Raw genomic sequence first — 12,773 nt, 5'->3', positions numbered from 1 at the left:
GATGGTGGGGGGGGACCCCGGCGCACGAACCGTCTGCCGGTTTTCCGCCGGTCAATGAGTCGACCGGGTGGAAAAGGGGCTTAACATGGTGGCGGTGTCTGCAAGACACCACCATCCATATTAAGATGCAGGCGGTCACTCGCCTTTCCATGGCGGCATTGCCGCCATGGAAAGGCTCGTGGACTTTGCTGTTGGGGGCAGGGTGTTGGGGGATGCACATGGCGGGTACCACTGGTACCCCCCTGCATTTGCATGCACAAGGTGGCAGGCACCGCGCGGTGCCTGCCGCGTTGTGCATGCAAATGCACAATATGCCTTTTTTACATTGTGGCGGGTGCTGCTGACAGCACCGCCCGCCGCAATGTAAAAAATGCGCGATGCGCCTGCCAGTGTGGCAGGCGCATCCTAATTACAATCGCGGGACCGCCGCACATATGGCGGGTGGTCCCTTTTGCCGTTACGGTGGCGGGACCCCTAAGTCTTTGAGGCGTACATCATTTTAATGCATTAGTGTAAAGCTTGAAATAATTTATGCACCCAATTAAAAAACAATAAATATCACACAGCCTTCTATAAATTATCGTCAAAACAATGTCAGGGCACCCACACTCCTCCCCACACCATTAATACAGCGTCAGCTCATCTTTGCATCTATTGTTGGTGGCCGGATGCAGGCTATCGGCTGAGAACGCCGTAACCACACCCCCCTTTCCTCTTCCGATGCCAGACGCGGGAAAACAGGAGGAGAATCGTTAAGCCGCTGAAAACGCTGTGTTCCAGGGGAAAATGCGAAAAAAACTCGCCAGTGTGACCCCGTGTAACAGGAGACAGGGAGCTTGAGCTGGAGCAATCTAGGAGCAATACGGGATATGAGCAAAACATGGAAATACGCCAGCGTGAGCCCGGGAGAAACGGGAGACAAGGAGCTGAAGCTCATACAATACAGGAGCCGAGCGAAACAAGAAAGCACACCAGCGTGAGCTCGGAAAAACGAGGGACGGGGAGCTGGAGCAATACAGGAGCAGAGTGGGGCAAGGCGAGTACCGGAGTGCCTTTCTGTTTGGTTTCTGCAACACTGCTTCACGGATGCTGAGGTGCTCATTTTGCCTGCATCGCTATTAACATATTACTATCAGTCGGGCTCCATATTCACTTGGAGTGGCTTATCAGCTAATCTTTACACTCTACCAGCCTGGTCAATTTCCAAGCGCGGTCTGCTGCAGGAGCCCATGCTCCGTGGAGGAACAGTCTTTCCTTTTTAAAAAGTTTTTGTTCATTTTCATGTCATTGGGACCACCAGGTTTCTCTCCAAGAGAGGGTAAGTGCATGTATTTGTCCCTTATTTGTGTATGTGGGCTCCCTGCGCCACTTGGTTGAGGGTCGATGGTGGGGTCCCATGCATTGAGTCCAACAGTTTTTTTGGTTGGAGCGACTCGATAACTGCAGTATGCGAAATCTCGCCGAAGGCACTGTAACAGCTCACGCTGACTCTCCAGGTCTGGGCCAACGGGTTAAGAAACGAGTAAGCCAGGCTGCTGCTCGAGCAAACCACATGGCGACTCTTAAGAGGGACCTGGAGCCGAATCTGAAAACTACTGAGATGGCAAGCTCTGAGGCCGCCAAACAAGATCATCTTGGGAGTGTCTCTGTGGACCTTGAATCAAGTACCAGTACTAGCCCTTTCTCTATTGCCTCTCACAGGGCAGGTACTTTAGACTTGAAAATGGAGAGGGTGTGGTCCGTCGGCTGCGCTGCCGCCTCTGGTGCAGGAAACCAGGGTTCGAGCCTCGAGGTCACGTCCACATCCTGTGATTCTGGGCAAATCACTTAATCTCCCCGTGCCTGAATGTGTAATGTAAATACGGTGCTATGTAAAGCGCTACAATACCTTCGGGTCGAGCTCGCGCTATATAAAATATGCAAAAAAACAAAACAAAGACAGTGATGCTGTCTGATCCACCTGGGGAAACAAGGGATCTCAAAAAGTATCCCTTATTCTTCAAAGCCAAGACAGGCTTGCCATCAGCGGTGCAGGAGGGGGCAGGGAACAGACACTCATCAGTGAATAATCCTTTGGTTTTAAGTAAATTTCAGAGTCTCAGGGACCCCACGGAGGGCAGTCACTCTCCCCCTCCTTCTGCCTCCTTGATTTTGCCTTCCTCTGGGGGGAGCTCGCCTGAACGATCTACCCCTATGGAGGATGTCCCGACAGCCCCAGTAGAGACTACATCTTTGGATCCACAGGTTTCGCAGTCTGAAGCCAGGCCAGAACTAATTCTAAGACAATCCCTCTCAAGATAACAGATCATTCTCCATGCAATGGGATGTTAAGAGCCTCCTTAACTTGATTCTGGAGGAGATTTGAGATCTTAAAGCCTCCCAATCTGCGGAAATTGCTGTAATTGACTTCCATTTAACCAAAATAGAAGAAAATATGGCCAGGTCCCGGCGCGTCTTCTTGAGGCACAGACCAGGATTTCGCATTTGGAAGACCAGGTTTTACAATAAAGTTGCCACCTTTCAGAGTCAGAGCCAGAAGACAGCTTTGGAATATAATCAGCAACTGTTGCCAGAAAAGTAGACCCGCACGGTCTTTAACCCCTTCCATGCTGCGCAAATTCCGCCGCTGTGCTGACGGTTTCTTGCGCGGGCGTGGTCATGACGGAACGGTTCCATCATGAGCACAGCTCAACCGTGGCTCATGACGGAACCGTTCCGTCATGAGCACCGAAGGGGTTAAAAATAATGGAGTGTTTACTATAATATCTACTCCGTCGGGTGGAATATCAAAGATATTGAAGGAAAAGCCTCACTCACATAATAGTGACATGCTTCATCATAGGAAATTACTCCACACCCAGATAAGGTGGTACTATCTGGGCGGACTCAACAGTTGCTGATTGTGATAAAAAGATTGATTGGGAGAACGCAACTGTGGTTCATTCTCTCACTCTCCGTGTGTGAAAATAAGCTTTGGAATATAAACTGGAAGAGTTAGAGAATCACTCCAATCTCCGCATTCTTGGAATTCTGGAGGGTCTGGAGGGACAGCAGACCTTATCATGGGTGGATTCATTCATTAAAAAGAATGTCCTTACTATGATGCAAGCCCATCGGGTGCCAGCACATCTCCCTCCCAACGCATAATTCCCATGGACTATTCTGGTTAATTTTGGTGATTTCAGGGTAAGGGAACAAATATTAAGTAAGGCCATAAAACAGCGACAGTTCACATCAACAGAAGTCCCACTCTGTTGCATCTTCCTGGATATGTTGGCTTCCGCAGCCAAAATGCAGAAAGAATTTGTTAAAATGTTACATTTGTTTAAAGAAAAGGGAGCGCAGGCAATGATTCCATGTCTTTTGCAATGTCCCGGAAGCACAGGAATTACTGCAACAAATCTCGTTAGTTAAATCCTAATGGTCTACAGACTATAACATGTTAATATAATGTTAAAGTTTTGATGTTATGAGTGACCATGTATTATTGATCTCTTTTCTTGTTTCATTTCCAATTCCTCGCGCATATCTGTAGATAATTGCATATAGCTAGCTATCGATCGTTTTCCTAGATCGGTCCTGTGCCTCCTCTGCTTTTTTTTCTCCTTGTTCTTGTTTGAGCTCCTCATTTCTCATTCATAAAAAATGTGGGGTTTTTTGGAAGGAAGGCGGGGAAACGGAGACCGGTAGCACTAGGCACCAAGTAATAGTGCCAGTCAATGGGTTGGGGGGGGGGGGGAAGCGTGCCAGATGTGAGCAGGGACGGTGATCTGCTCATGGTGGCATCGGGAGTTGGGTGGGGTCACGGGGGTGGAAAAGGGAGCATGGGGAAAAAACGAAATCCACATACATTCACTCTCATTCATTAATAGACTCACATTTTTTTAGATTTCAGACGGGGCCATTGATCATTGTTGTAGCCTTTCAGCATATTTCTATCTATGGTATTAGTCTACTCAGATATTACCTTGCCTATTGTTAATGGATAAAAGAAAACTTTGAAAATAGTTTCTTTTAATGTCAACGGACTGAATAATAAAAAGAAAATGCGGGCCATTGAGACATGGATTAAGACAGAAAATCCAGCAGCCATTTTATTACAAGAGACCCATATACAAGCTAGGAAACCAGCAGATTTCTCAATGTTTAGGTCCTGGGCAGCCTATAGGGGTTTCTCATCATCTTCGGCATCTCATAGGGGCACGGCGATGTATCTCAGTAAAAAACTTCAGGCTGATATTGTCAATTCTTTAAATGATCAGAGTGGAAGGTGGTGTTGGGCCACCTGTAACCTAGGGGGCAGACTTTTAACATTTGCCAGCATATATGCCCCAGTGGAAGGTAACCCTATGCCATACGAGGAACTTTTTCAATCATTAATCCAAGTGCCCCGCGAATTGATCTTAGGGGGGATTTAGATTTTTTAATGGACCCTAAAATCGACTCCTCCACTTTGTCCATAAAAAAGTTAAAACTTACAACATTAAGAGCTTTGCAAAATGATAGCTTGACTATGGATATTTTGGATCCCTGGAGGGCTGTATTTCCAACTAAGATTGCCTATACTTGCTCCTCATGTAGATTTCGTACTTTATCACACATTGATTTCTTTCTCATTTCTAGGACATTGATTTTTAGCCAGCCGAGAATCCTACAGAATGGGTTTTCTGATCATGCAATGGTGATTCTTGAGTTAGAGCTAGGTAAATACAGCATGACCCCTAAAAGATGGATGTTATATGATTTGAATTTTACCCCACTTTTACGAAAGGTCCAGGATTTATTCTTCCGATGGAATTCACTGCCGTTAACCATTTTGGGCTGAGCTGCATTGATTAAAATGTCAGTTCTTCCGCTGTTTAATTTTCTCTTCTCAGCGATTCCCTGTGTTTTAATGATTTCCTTTTTTTACTAAAATAGAGTCTATGTTTACATCTTTTTTATGGGGGAAAAAGGCCCCCCGCATTGCACTTAGCACTTTATATGAGGAACTGGAAAATGGTGGATTAGCTCTCCCAAATTTGAGGGATTATTATTTTACATATTTTGCACAATACATGTCCAGATGTAAGCCGGAACTGCAATCAGGTCTTTTTATTAATTTTTTTATGAACTTAATTTGTAAAGAAAATCAGATCCACTGCCAGCTAATAATTGTTAAATCTCCTAAATTAGAACGATATAAGGGCATACAGTGTTTTTTCCATAAACGCCAGGCCTTTTATAGAAGATATTCTATTCCTGTAATTAACTTTTCAACTCCATTATCTGTCCCTATCTTACAATCGGGGATAAGAGAATCATCGGTAATCACACAAAAATGGGTTAAAGCTGGATTTGGGAAAATTTCAGATTTTTTAAGGCATGATAGATGACTGAATATAACTGAAATGTCTTATTTATTTCCAAATGACTTTCTTCTCCTTGGGTCATATAATGTCTTTAGTAAGTTTTTAAGTAAACTAGATCTGGTTCAGATCATTGAACGGAAATCATTAGTTTATGATCTGTTAGAAGACATTGTATTGAAGAAGCCTGGGAAATGGAAACAGCGCTTAGCCTCTATCAAGGGTATTGATTTGGAGGCGAAGGCCATAGCGAAATGGGCAAAGCATGAGGAGATGGAAATTACAGCAAATATGTGGTCAGTAGTTAATAATCTGAATTTTTGTACATTAAGGGGAGCTAATTGGTGTAGGATGTTGTTTTTTAGTAAATGGCTACTTTATAGAACTACACTTTTTCTATCTAAGATCTATTCCAACCAATCTGCACAGTGTTTTCATTGCCTTAACCATCCTTCCGCCAATTGGACACATATTATATTACAATGCCCCTTGATTCAGAGGTTCTGGAAGGACATTTTTTACTATCTGGAACACGAATGTGGAATTTTTACAGGGTTAAATACTTGGTTAATAGTATTTGTCTATGACCCAGACCTTCTACTATCAGATAGGCTGATTAAATTATTATATATCGCAATGGCTGTCGCAAGATCCCTTTTACTTTAGAGGTGGCGATCAGACGCTATACCATCTAAATATGAATGGATTCTGAAAATGAAGCAAGTAAAAGAAAAGCGAACGAGCTTATGCAATGAGAATAGGCGGACTTAATAAGTTTGAGAGGGTTTGGGCAGTCTATTTTGATTAAGATTTGAGAATTTAGTCTATCTCAGCGGAGGTATTCTTAATATGTTTGACTTTTATGCATAGCAATACCTGTACCTTAATCCATTTTATGACATTCGATATTCTCCATGTATTTTAACCATATTAATGAATACAGGATCAATCAGTATTTTGAACATATTTATGGATCGGTATGTATATGTCTAAGGTTTAATCAATTGTTTAGTGTGTAGTCATTATTAGCAGTAGATCGTGTTCCAGGATATAACATGTGGGTCTTCTCTACAAATTTTAGGATATACTGTTTCCAGTCAATTGGTGCTATTTAACAATTCTGTACTGTTTTTTTTATATATTTGATGAATTTTATGGATAAAAACTTTTTGTTATATAGATTTAAATAAAAAACAATTACATTTAAAAAAAAATTAATATAGCGTCAGTGTAACCGTATGATAATAAGGCTTTCTAATGATAATGTTTACAATCAGCTGTACTGGTTTTCATATGAAGCCGTTTCTTTTCACAGACACTGTGCCATACTTTTCTGACTGCAGTTCTTTTACAAGATACTTAATATTGGCCTGCAAACCCAAAGGGTGTTTATATAACGCAATACAAAGATTAATGAACAAAAATGCACATCTGCATTCATCTTGAGTATCCCTCTTGCAATATCCAGTGGGTCCACAAAACATACTGTACCTTGAACGGTGTCATACGACATGTTGGAAATGTAAACATTACAATATATTTAATCGAGCAGTAGCAAGGCCAATAGATTGGGACTTATTTTTTTAGCTATTGCCTTTGACAGTTCATATTTCTGATGCAGTGTAGCATCAGCAAAACAAAAAAAATGCACAATGATTCGGCCACATCATTCCATAAGTGCTTGTATGCATGATGATGCAAGCAAGTGAATGCATCACCATGCATGTGAGCCCTTAGGGAATGATACAGGCAGCGCTTTGTTCTGGTTTATTTACTAATCCAAGATGGCTGATGCCATTTGAAACAGTAAATAAAAAAAAATGATATAAGCCGCGCAAAATCCCTTTTTTCACTTAGGAGTGGCCCGTTGCAATTGGCATCTACTAGGCCCTCCAAAAAAATTACAAATATGTATATGTAAAGGACTACAAAGGATTTGGAGAGCAATGGGGAGCAGGTAGAGAAAATGCAGTGGGGAGTAGGTGGGGGGGCAAGGCAGCATCCGAGGCCCCTTGTGGCAGAGGCCAAAACAAACAAATATATGATGAAGAAAAGAGAAGCCTGGAAGAGGTGGGGAAAGCAAAGGGCATGCTTGAACTAGTGATGAGGGAGCAACACAGAGCACACGAAGGGCGTTTAATTCCAGGGAGGGGGTGCACCACAGAAGGGAGCAAGACAGAAATCACATGCACTCTGATGAAAAGCTGAAAGAAAAAGGAGAAAGGTTTCCTGCATGTGATCAATGGAAGAATACAAGTCATCCAACCAAAAGTGTGGTAAGAGGCTATGTTCTGGGGAAGGGACAAATACAAGAAAATGACAAGCAGTTGAATAAGAAGCAAACAAACGAGAATGATAATAAAGCCCACTGATGGTGAGCAACCAGTGGACTGTAAGCGCAGTGTAAGCTTTAGAATGGTCCAAACAGGTCTTTCGCAAACAGACAGTTAAGAGCGGTCTGTTAGGTAAAACCTAAAAATTCTTAGATTTTTGTGATGCACTCACTACACAACCAGGTGTATGTGCAAGGGTTGCAATTCAAGAAGTGCGGAGATCACCACACCCGGTAATTTCTGGGTGCAATAAAGTCTGCAACACCAGTTTTTTCTCCGTTATATTTCGGCAGGTCAAAGCTGCCGAAATTTAACTGGGGGAAAAGACCATTAAATACTCGGTCATGTGGATTTTGGTGCAGAAAACACCGAAAGACGTATGTTATTCCTCCAATTTGAATAGGACGACTTGCAATTGGGGATATATTTCACAGTTGGAAAATTCAGGTATTGGACTTTGCCTGGTGTGATAATGACTAGATAATCCTCTGAAGCGCTTGTAATTAGGGCCTTTGTATCTTCCAAACAAAAGTATTAGAAGTGGGTTTCACGGGTAAATAGTTTTCAAAAAACATTTAATTTTATGGGGCACTGGTTTAGGGAAATCAAAATCATTACCATATGCCTGTGTGATTTTCCAATTCTTGAGTCATCAGGTGTGGCCGAGGCATTTGCCACTCCATATTAAATAAATCTGCTCATCTACTGTTTGAACCTGTGTTTTCCAGACATTCCATACAGTCCAAGTCACCTAATCTTGTCAGTCTTACATCTTGCTACAGTAGTACATCACAAAATTGTTGTACTTATAAAATGCCCATTCTTGCTCGCAGGCTCCATAATATCCCTTGCATTTCATAGATAGGAAATGTCTGTTTTTCCCATTTTGATGGACATCTGATGGGTTAGTAAATGGGCAGCAAAGCGCTCCCTTCATTGTCCAAACTAGGAAACGCCAAGAAAAGCCTGAGAAGAAGTTTACACAGTGATCTGGTTTATGAGTTGTGTGCTAATTATCACACCCTCACAACTTTCCCCCTATAGTTTCAGACAGGTAAAAGCAGTTTACATGTTTAGTTCGTAAATGTCTAGAGAAAAAAAGCAAATTATGCCTGATTTGGTTTGTTAAATATAGATTAAGTTAAAAAAACGGAATAGGAGGTATTTAATACAACCAGTACAACCTACGCTAGTGCTATGGAATTTACCAGGCGTGGTAACTAACCCACCATATTCTGCCTAACTTGCTTTCAGGGCTAAATGTTCGTGGCGGGCTGCTGTTGGTGCATGATGTCAGCAGCAGCAGCTTACCTCCATTCCTCTAGCCCAACCACAACTAAAGCAGGCGCACAAGCTGGGGACCCAAAGAATCGAGCTGCGGGTTACCATGCCAAGAGGAGCAGCTGCTAAAGGGCTGCTGGGCTACCTGTGAGCAAGAAGGGAGGTGACAGAGTGATCTTTTAAGCTGGCGCTGTGATGACCCAGCTGACAGGAGTCAAGATGTTGGCAGATGGCGCCCCAGAAAAGTCTGACCACTGATGAGGAAGAGCAGGTTGGAGATCAGTTACTGGCACCATCCTACGTTCTGCATATCCTCTTTTTGGGAAGCACAACAAGTAAGATTTTCTTAACCTCCCGAGACATGAGTATACATGTGACAGCAGAGAAAGGGAAATCAGACACAAATTTAACACCCCTTCTTTTGAGCTATATACATTTGCAAAAGGTATCCGGAGAACATAATAATTGATAAAGAACTCAATGAGTGTATTTCAGACTTACCTAAATGAGTATAACATGCGACATCCATTTATAATAAAGGGGTTTTATTATCAACTAATGTACTCTACCCTATACGGATTAGAATCACATTGATGATAATGCAAGAACTAGGAGAAGCATATAAAATCAGGGTTAAAGAATAACACCACCACACATTATATATCTTGTTAGTTAAACTCCTATCCTGCCTCTATCTCAGATGTGTGATGGTATGTAAAATGTGCATTGCATACAACTGTGCCGCTAGCTTACTATATCCTCGGACAGACACAGCTGCCATGCATGTAGATAGTCCTTCTCCAGTCTCCCTAGCTATGATTATATTGTGGCCCTCATTATGAGTGGGCCTGCAATGGAGATGGTGTTTCTCCATCACTGGAGTTCTCAAACCCAAGGACCAGTAACAAAGGATGCAGGGACCATATGACCTATTGGTTTGAGTTTGACCCTGACAATCCACTAAGAAACGAGAACTTGCCAAGGGAATCAGTAATTCAAGATCAGTTTCTACCAGCAACTCCTCATTTCCCCACAGACCTTTACCCAGAAATTTCAGAAGCGCAAATCTCAGATCAATGGTGTTTCTGCAGATCTCAGAAATTCTAATTGGTCGGATTCTGCCATTACTGGCTTCATCAGAAATAAAAGGCCAGTTATCAGGACTATAGTTGTTTTTTCCTGGATACCAAGATTGACTATTGAGGATGGCATGGCAACCCATTGCTAGGTGAAGGTACCCACCAACCTATTTCTGGTTTGGTTCCCTAGTAACGCATAGCTTGCATGCCAGCATAGCAACCAATATGGCAGAGAGGGTTCATGCAGGAGCCCAACACAGAAGCTGTTCACAAACAACTCACGTTATTATAGGCAGAATGCAAGCTGCGTAAATTGTTCTGTTAGAAACAGCAGATGGTATAGGAATATACATGCAACCAAATACATTGCATTAGTGTCTAATGATTTATAACCTAAAATATATTTATCACAGGCATTAGACCATGTACTAAGGATTATTTTGCACTGCATGGGAGGTAAATAGTATGGTAGGACAGCGGTTATAACAGATGAAATAGGAAAAAGCCCTTCCCAGAGGGCAAACCAATGCCACCCAAGGGCCAAAGTGGACCTTTGGACCGTTGCTATTATGCATGGAAGTCAAGAGTACAAGAGAGCGTCTATACAGGTCAGGTAATGGTTTACAAGGGAATCAGACAGGGGAGACGACTATCAAGATAGTCTCAGTGGGTGGAACTTCCTTAGTGTGTAGAATCTCTGAACAAGAGCTGCCGAGATCTAGGGTGAAGGTGCTTGTGGAACTGAAGTAGGCTGGCAAAAAAGCCAGGTGTCTGCAAATAAAAGTTCAAGGGGAGCTTAGAGCAAAAGACTGAAAACTGCACAAATATATGAAGACGCGAAATGGAGAACGTGAGAAGAGAGGATCCCTCAAAGGCTAAGGCCTCTTTACGACTGACTCCCAAGGGATTCATATCATCTGACAGAGGCAAAGTTGTTGAAAGCAGGATGGAGATATGGTGCGGTGGTATGTCTGACTGCATATCACATCAATGGCACCCAGGGATCTAGGCGGCATGAAACAATGCAGCAGGCGGGAGAGGAATAACTACAGTGTGCCACAGGAGCTGAAGGGAATCAGGGCATGTGTATGCTTTCTGCCAGAAACTCATCCCCTGCAGCATGACCTCATGAGACCCCTCTTGCATATACCCACTGTAACTCAGTCTTCTTTATGACAGAGCAGGTGTGGGTGTTTTGCAAGCTCCCTGTTTTGAGTTCAATACACACAGGGTATCTAAAGACAAATAAAGGAGATAGGTATTGGTAAACGTCATACTTGATGGTAGGGTCCCATCTACGGCATGAAACTACATTCCTAAAACTAACTAAGAAAGCTTCTTATGAGACACCAGAAGGTGCGTGACCTGGACACAGCGCAGATCTGAACCTTGTAATCAACAAATGCATAGATAAAATGACAAGGGGAAGAGTCTACTGCTACACAGGGTAGAAAGTAAACAGCATATGTGCCTGGCACATGTGTAGCATGCTAGAAGCCACCTTAGGGAAACAATCCCACATTTCTCAATGGCACAAAAGACTGGCGCCAAGCTGCATCACATATTCAAAGAGCAGTGCCTCCAGACTGGCCTTGAGGAAGTGCATTAGGACCTTATGACTATCTGACCACTGTCCGGTGGAATGCACCAGACCATGGGAAAACATGGATCACTGATCCAGACAGTGAATCTAAAACAGTCTTAATAATGCAGTTCTTGTGGCCATTTTATTGCAACTATTTTGAGAATGAAGTAAATAAGGGAAGCACTACGAGAGAAGATTGGGAAGTAAGAGGTGGAACATAAATGTTCTTATCAGTGTGGGGAAAGATAATAAGATTTCTTTGAAACCGATAAGGCCTAGAAATTTCATTTGATAGTTTTCGATAGTATTTGATTACAGATATAAATAGCAAAGATATTATACATATGAGTCAGAGACACACCTTGTAAAGAACAAAGAATTTTGAGTTTACAGTCCTGAGGAAGTCGTAGGGTGACTTATCCAAAGACGAAACACGTGTTTGCTGGTGCTAAAGGTGTTAATCGATTGAAGACAAGATTAGATGAACCTGAAGACTGCTGGAGTACTTTCTTTTGGACTAAAGGTCGCATGTGCTCAAAGCTCTTCTTCTATTTGATGTTCACTTGGGGATGTGGGTTGACATCCCTGTTCTTTGGAGCACTGCATTAATTGTTTACATTAAGATTATTATGGATACTATGATCCAGTGCGCCTAACTTCCCTTATTCATCAATATAAGTTGAACCCACCATCGGTGACTTGCTCAGGGACTCATGCTGCTTGTAGCCTCTACAGGATCTGCCCTCGTGGATCCTAGTGCAGTCACCGACGCTTTTGAAAGAAGAAGCCTTAAAGCAGCCCTGAACCTGTGCTTTAGGGTTCCAGGTAACCTGTGCTCCACTCCCTCCGGTTTGGCAGACGTGAACAACAAATAAGGCAAAGAAATCCTTTTACTAACAGTAAAGAAAATGAGAGGCATCAGGAAGAATATGTAAAAGAAAGCCCAGAATGGGGCACAATTGACTGATGGTGAAGAGACCCTCCTGAGTTCTATCAACATCTAGCAGGAAGATCTTAATGCAAAGATAAATGTGATGACAAAAGCAGTGAGAAAAGTGAACGAGAAGTTAGAGGGATTATTGGGCAAGATTCTGTGAGTGGAATTTAAGTTGGAGAAAAGTGATAGCAGGGTGAAGGCGCTGGATGG

General features: G+C 42.7%; 1 protein-coding gene across 3 annotated transcripts in view; it reads right to left on the bottom strand.

Moving 5' to 3' along the window:
- Positions 1-12,773, bottom strand: part of DOCK4 (dedicator of cytokinesis 4) — a 1,768,257-nt gene that overhangs the window by 1,294,171 nt on the left and 461,313 nt on the right. The gene's annotated exons all lie outside the window — the stretch shown is intronic.

The sequence above is a fragment of the Triturus cristatus genome, chromosome 4_1 (genome assembly GCF_964204655.1).
Source record: "Triturus cristatus chromosome 4_1, aTriCri1.1, whole genome shotgun sequence".
In the NCBI taxonomy this organism is placed as follows: Eukaryota; Metazoa; Chordata; class Amphibia; order Caudata; family Salamandridae; genus Triturus; species Triturus cristatus.
This window is presented reverse-complemented; position numbering and strand designations above follow the sequence as displayed.